The sequence below is a fragment of the Asparagus officinalis genome, chromosome 4 (assembly GCF_001876935.1).
Source record: "Asparagus officinalis chromosome 4, Aspof.V1, whole genome shotgun sequence".
In the NCBI taxonomy this organism is placed as follows: Eukaryota; Viridiplantae; Streptophyta; class Magnoliopsida; order Asparagales; family Asparagaceae; genus Asparagus; species Asparagus officinalis.
In genome coordinates, this window is record NC_033797.1 from 139009170 (window position 1) to 139017083 (window position 7914).

Here is a 7914-nt window from a genome sequence, read left to right on the forward strand (position 1 = left end):
AATTTTGGATACAGAGGTGAGCCTTAGGTGGGCTCGGCGAGCTTTAGGCTAAATCCGATGTTCTGACGAAGTCCAGTCTTGCAGACGGACTTCAGAACATAACTTGCTGCGAAGAACATGTCATAACTTTCAAACCGTAAGTCGGAATTGGACGAATTATATATAAAAATCGGCTATCTCGATGAGACGGAGCCGACCAAACCTGAAGGTCGTCATATTATAATTTCCATCATTGGTGTTTGATGGGGATAAGCTATCTGTAGTGATTTTTAGACAGCCTACAAATACCTTGGTAGTACATATGATTGTCTTTAGAGTGCTAGGTCTACAATGAATGAGAATGTACAAAGGAACACTCGGAGGGTTAATTACAAACCTTATACACACACACAATAACGATTCGTACTCTCAATTAAAAACCTATGATGCATTTTCTTAGACTGCCAAATTCCAGAAAAGATACGCTGCATATTCTAGATTGCCAAATTGCACATACGAAAAATAAATAAGCTGGAAAACAAAAACATATCAGATATTTTTGCTAAATGTTGACTAAGGATGTATTCCACATATCGATAACGCAACAGTTCTGAAACCTTTTGCAATAGACAAAATTAACAACATTGACCAGCCTAAATAAGATATGCAATAGACAACAGAGCCTTAAGGAAGTAGAAGCATTACAGTCACCTTTTGAAACTAACGAAATCAATAAAAAGTAACCGTTAACGCCAGATGTAATACACATCGTCTGAGCACATGGAATGGAGAAAACTAACAGTTCAAATGTTATCTATAGAACGTACACCAAGATGATAAGAATTAACGTTCATGTCAGTTCAAATGTAAAATTAATGTATGTCACTAAATCCTTGTAGAGTTCAAGATCACTTGAGAAATACCAATGACGGCTCGTTTCCCCAAATTTCAGTTTCAAAGTTGAAATAGGGTATAGGCAGAGACAGGAATGTGAACAGTAAAGATGAAATTTGCCATCCATCTAAAATCAGATTCTCACTTCAAAAATTGTAAAAAACAAAGAAATGAAAAGGATAATACCGCAAAACTAAAATTATAACCATCCAACTTTTATACAACAGTTACTAAGGGGGATGCTAGGCATTTTATTTTTACTTTTTAACTCTGTAATGATGAATTCTCAAAGTTCGGGGTCCTGTGAAACTTCCCACTCTTGGAGATCCTGTGCAAAAAAAAACCCAAAACTGTAGCTTGATATGCACATCATCTAGGAACCAGTTCTGAAAATCGCTGACAATTTGCATAGTTGATCAAGCAGCTCAATGATTCTGTTGTCAAGAACCGCAAAATCCACCTGTAAATAAGAAAAGCCATCAAAAAGTGTTAGACAAAGACACAAGATCTAGGAATAGGGGATGAACAGTAATCAAGTAGGTTGTTTGGCATGAACAGCGGTTGCTTGCTGTGGAGCTGCTTAGTTCTATCTGTAAAGAAGGTGGCAAACGAACTTGTCAATTGGGTTGGTGTTACGAGCTTTATCCCAGTGAATTTGATGATTTGAGAATGGTCAATATGTTTAGAAGCGAAAATAATGAGCCACTACCTACGCGAATAAAGGACTGGCAATCAGGTGACCCTTTAACTCACCAATCTAAATGTGCTCGGAATCATGAGGCTTTGCAGGTATTTATCGCTTATTTCTCTCTAAATTTCAGCCAGTACTAACTGGTTTATGGTGCATATGATCGTTAAAATTCGCCATGTTTTTTATAAAGAGATACTCATAAATGTTATATACACTTAATTAAATTTATATATTGGTTAAATGGTGCAAAAATGCACTGTTCTATGCTTATGAAGATGAAGAACTCATTTGTCGTAGATTTTTATGCTTATCAAACATTAACACTGACATTTGCCATGTTCCAGTGAATTTAGTTGCTTGTGGAGTAGTCTGACATAATGAACTTCTATGATATATCTAATCTAATCTGGGCCTCATTCCCATCTAATAATAGGGCTTCATAATGAACTTCTATGATATCCAATCTGGGCTTCATTCTCATCTAATCTAATCTAATCTAATTTATCTAATCTATAAAATCTAATCTAATTTATCTAATATAATCTATATCTATATTTATACCTCTATGTATATCTATCTATACTACACATAAAAGAGGATTCAAGTGTTAAAACTTCTTAATAGCTTTTTTGCCCCTCTAATTTTGAAATTTTCCATTTCTATCTTTAATTAATTGCATATAAAGTCTTATTCTCATTCAATATATACAAATTACATGCTCAATGTAATATATACAAATATTATAGCAAATATAGAATATATAGATAATTGATATAATGCACATGTCAAACTAATACTGTTATACGTTTCATTTTGCAACTTATGTGTCAACTTTGCCATTAGTGCATGCATTATATATACTTGAATCACGAGTTATATTTAAATTGCAACCTTTATCTCAGGGGCAATTAAAATAATTGTTATGGAATCCACAACCAAAGTAGGGACGATCTGGAACAGGGAGGTGTGTACAGGCCAGTATTTTGTTTACGTTGTTTAGCTAATTGGCAAGTGCGATATTGTCCTATTAACTTCGCAACATCTCTTTTAAGGCTTGGCCAGTAAAAAAAATTTCCACAGCCTCTATAGTCTTTTCACGACCGATGTCCAGCAAGACCTCCTGCGTGCAATTCCCAAACAAGATAATCTCTCAAAGAAGTACGGGGAATGCATAACTTGTGAAATCGAAATAAATAACCATCTTGGAGCAGAAAGCTATCTATCTCGGGAGTCGCTCCATTTAAAGAAACAAAGATCTCTCCAAAGTCGGGACATGATTCATATTCCCCTTTGATTCTTTCAAAACCCACTACCTCTGCACTCATTCGGTTTAGAATAAAAGTTCGGCGACTGAGTGCATCAACCACCTTGTTCTCAACTCCAGCCATGTGTTTAAGGGTATAAGTGTATCTCGTAGAAATTCAACCCATCGAGCACGCCTGGCATTGAGTTTCTTCTGAGAGTTAAGATACCGATGAGCTTCATGGTCCGAGTAAATAACGAATTCTTGCGGTAAAAGATATGTCGCCAATGGCGCAATGATTGCACCACTAAGTTTTTTCACTAAAGTACACAATGAGGTGCTTCTCCTGGCTCAATACTCCACCTATACCAATGCCTGAGGCGTCACACGCGACCTCAAACACCTTAGAGAAATCAGGAAGTCTCATAACAGGTGCATCAGTTATCCTTTGCTTGATATCTTTGAAAGAAGTGGCCGCTTCTTCGGACCATTGAAATTCCTCTCTTTTCAGGTAATCTGTAATTGGGGCCATAATAGCACTAAACTCCTTGATAAATCGCATGTAGAAAGTTGCGAGCCCATAAAAACTTCTTACATCGCGTATACTCCGGGACTCAGGCCACTCTACAATTGCCTAAACCTTTTGAGGATCAGCAGAAACTCCTTGAGAAGACACAACAAACCCCAAAAATATAACTTGGTCAGTCATTAAAACACATTTCTTGGGATTTGCAAATAACTTCTCTTTCCTCAAAGTGAGACAGACTTGATTGAGATGATCAATATGATGCTCCAGCGACTTACTATAAATTAAGATATCATCAAAGTATACGACCAAAAATTTCCCCATAAAAGGTCGTAGTACCTGAGTCATAACTCGCATGAAGGTGCTGGGAGCATTTGTTAACCCAAAAGGCATAACCATCCACTCGTATAGACCATCTTTCGTCTTAAAAGCTGTCTTCCACTCATCCCCTTGACGAATCCTAATTTGATGGTAACCACTCTTCAAATCAATTTTGGAAAATGTGGTGGCTCCAGACATCATATCTAACATATCATCTAGTCTGGGAATAGGAACTCAATAATTCACGGTGATTTTGTTGATTGTTCGACTATCAACACACATTCTCCATGAACCGTCTTTCTTAGAGGTTAGTAATGCCGGCACAACGCACAAACTCAAACTCTCTTTAATGAACCCCTTAGTCAACAGTTCTTCAACCTGCCTCTTGAGTTCGGCATGCTCAGTTGGATTCATTCTGTAATAAGACAAGTTAGGAAGAGTATATCCTGGAACAAAATTTGTAGCGTGTTGGATGTCACGCATCGGGGGTAGAGCGTCAGGGAGTTCTTCCGGGAAAACATCTGCAAATTCCTTCAATATTGGAGTTACTACAGAAGGAATTTGCTCTTGGGCGTTTTTGGTAATCTCCCTAGCAACATGGGCAACAACAGTAGACCGTTTAGCGACCTCCTGGTCCAGAGACTTAGAGCTGATCAAATTTAATCCTCTTTGGTTGTTAGAGGAAACGGTCCATTTAGGAGCAGATGGTGGGGCAGGTAGCGATGGAATTAATTTGATCTTCTTTTCATCATGGACGAATGAATGAGTGTTTGATCGTCCATAGATAGTGACATCTAGATCATATATCCAGGGTCTACCTAAAATAATGTGGCCAACGTCCATAGTAACGTCACACCAAATCTTGTCCGAATAAGTAGCAAAGTGGATCGGGACGAGACACCGCTCTTTAACCTCAATGGACGCAGTATTCACCCAAGATACTTTATATGGTTAAGGATGGGGAATAAGTTCAATCTGAGTACAGTCACCATGTTGGAAACGACGGCGTTGACACAACTCCCACTGTCAATTATGACTTGACAGTTCTTGTCATTGATCTTTGTGGTTGTGTGAAAAATTATAGATTAACACCAGTCGTCACTATCCTTAGGTTGAGCTAATGCGCACCTCACAACACTAAGTTGACATGAAAATTCGTTCACTTTGTTGATTGAGGGTGTGGGCACGCTCAAAAGAAAATTTGTTCACTTTGTTGATCGAGGGTGTGGGCACGCTCAAAAGACACCCTAAGATGGCATCGGCAGATTCATCCTCCCAAACATCTTCATCAGGATTGTGGACAATCTCTTCTAAGTCATCCCGGTCACTGTCCGATCGGGTCTCAACAATTAAATTTTTTGTCTTACTAGGACACTGAGCAGCAATATGACCAAATCCTTGACACCTAAAACATCGAGTAGATTGAGCTGATCTAGATTACTCGATGTAAACTCCCTTGCCTTTATCATCTGGTTTCTGCGAGGAGGTACTAGGTCCAGTTCGGGATTGAGACTGAGGTTGATTAAGTGGGGACTTAACAGTAGTGACCTTATTGGCGTTATTCACATTGTCTGTGTGTCTAGTGAAAGGAGAACCTTGTGATCAATCTAAATCTTGGACAAGCTGATAGGCTTGCTCTAAAGTGGAGATGTCTCGCCCGAAGAGTTCACGCCTAAGATCTTCCCTAAGTCCTGAGCAAAATCTAGATAAGACTACAATGTCAGATTCATTCTCGCCACACCTAACTAGAAATTCATCAAATTTGGTGATGTACTCCGACATTGACCGATTGCCTTGCGTCAGGCACTGCCATTGATCGAGTAAGTGTTGCTTATATGACACAGGCAAGTATTTTTCTTGGAGTTTCAATTTCATCTCATCCCAAGTTTGTATGCGCTCTTGCCTCTTAAGAGTCATCAGCTTCTCAACGTTAGACCAATATTGTCTTGCCTGACCCACAAGTTTCATTTTGGCAAATCGAATTCATCTCTCATCGGACATTTTATACCAACCGAAATAGCGGTCTGTGTCCGACATCCAATCAATAAAAACCTGAGGATCTAACTGGCCTTCGAAAGTGGTTGCCTCTAATTTAACGTACTTCAGATGCATCTCATCTAGGTCAAATGGTGAATTGTCCCTAGGTGGGCGATTTCCAAGACGGTTGGCGTGAGGACATATGTATTCATGAGGTTGATGGGGATATTGTCCAGTTCGAGATCCGTCATCTTCATCACGTTCATGGGGCCTGTCCGTCGCTCGGTCTAAACGTTCCCTCGTCTCTCAAATCTTGTTCAGCAATGTCAAATCGCGCAGTTAAGGCTTCTATGGCTTTTGTGAGGCTTCCAAGGTTGGGATCCATCTCGAAATTGGGATTTCGAAGGGAATATTGTATCCCACTTCGAGTGCGCGTGCAACAGGCTAGTTTCTAAATGCAAACTAGAGAATCTTAATAATAATGATGCAGTGAATTGTTAACTAATTTTTTCCTAAATGCAATCTATCAAAATGCAAAATCAATTCTAACACCTAACATGATGCCAGATGATAATGTGGACTACGATGGGAAAATGAGAAATCAACAAGGAGACCAATTCGCAATGTTCAATATGTTACCCCACGGCTTGTTACAAATTAGACATCAATTATTTAACTTGTGATAATTATATCAACAACAAATCATGCTGATAATATTGAACCGTAAGATTGTAGCAAGATAATTAACCAAGCTAGATTTGGAATAGTTCTAATTTAAAATCGAGATCTAGCACTAATAAAGGTAGAACAGAAACACACACTCACAAGTTTAGTGGACAGCCAACAATATTGATAATACGCAAGATGAACCAATATAAAAGAGATTGCAACAATTTCCAAATCAATTAGAAAGACGTAGAATTAATGATATTAGAATTACCTTGATGACGATTCACTAACAAACCTCTGTTAATGGTACTGCAGTCTGCGGGTTCAGGATGATTGACGTTGATGATTGTTGTTGCCCTTTGGGGAGATCGGAGAACTACAACGGAGTGAGCGGCGTCAGCGAAGTGGAGGTGAAAGTATGTGCGATGTCCTCATCAGAGCAATTACCTCCAAAGAATGCTCTAGAGACGAGACATGTCTCCCTGCAGCAACAGCAAACTTATCCACATGGACCTTTGTATCTACTTGATCCCAAATATCCTTCAAAGCACCTCGGGCTTCAGGCGACAAGTTCTCCCAAGCAGAATATGTAACGCTCTGCATAAAAAATTTTGATTTTAGTATGAAACAATTTCTTATAAAACATATCTTCATAATGTTTTATACCTGAATAGCTTTTTCACCCACATTCTGGTATTCTGCTGCAAGTCGCTAAAGTTCATAGTCGAAGTCCACAATCGAGACACCAGCAGTAGCACTAACCTGAAACCAAAGATATAGTAATTAGTGAATAGACAAAATATAGAAATTCAAGATGAAAGTTTGCCAAGAGTTGAACCTCCAATGTACGTGCAATGAGATCAACGTAATCCTCTTCGACAGTTGACTCTAAGTTTGAGTTTAGAACCTAGTAAACATGATGAATGCATGGTTAAGTGTAACAAGAATTTAGATATATAAACATGTTAAAAAGTTATTGGGCATTGTAAGCATACTTTCAGCTTTGTTAGCAATTCTGAGATTGTCGTTTAACTCTTTTTCCATCTTAAATTCTCTGTTCTGTAGATGAACCAATCAGACCAAACACGAACAGAAGCAAATACTTAGAACCATCATTTTGTGCTCACCCAGAAGTCAATAATTAAGCACACATCAAAGTATACACTCATTTACAAAACTAATACACTTTGTTGCAACCATTTGCACAAGAATGTATTAGGTTCTGTAAATGAGTGTATACTTTGATGTGTGCTTAATTATTGACTTCTGGGTGAGCACAAAATGATGGTTCTAAGTATTTGCTTCTGTTCGTGTTTGGTCTGATTGGTTCATCTACAGAACAGAGAATTTAAGATAAAAAAAGAGTTAAACGCTAATCTCAGAATTGCTAACAAAACTGAAAGTATGTTTATAATGCCCAATAACTTTTTCACATGTTTATATATCCAAATTCTTGTTACACTTAACCATGCATTCATCATATTTACTAGGTTCTAAACTCAAACTTAGAGTCAACTGTCGAAGAGGATTACGTTGATCTCATTGCACGTACATTGGAGGTTCAACTCTTGGCAAACTTTCATCTTGAATTTCTATATTTTGTCTATTCACTAA

General features: G+C 38.2%; 1 long non-coding RNA gene across 1 annotated transcript; it reads right to left on the minus strand.

Annotated features, from left to right (window-relative positions):
- LOC109839541 lies at window positions 692–6741 on the minus strand. Its single transcript, XR_002246659.1, has 2 exons — window positions 6572–6741; window positions 692–1333 (listed from the first exon to the last, which is right to left on the minus strand). It is a non-coding gene; the product is annotated as an uncharacterized LOC109839541 (long non-coding RNA).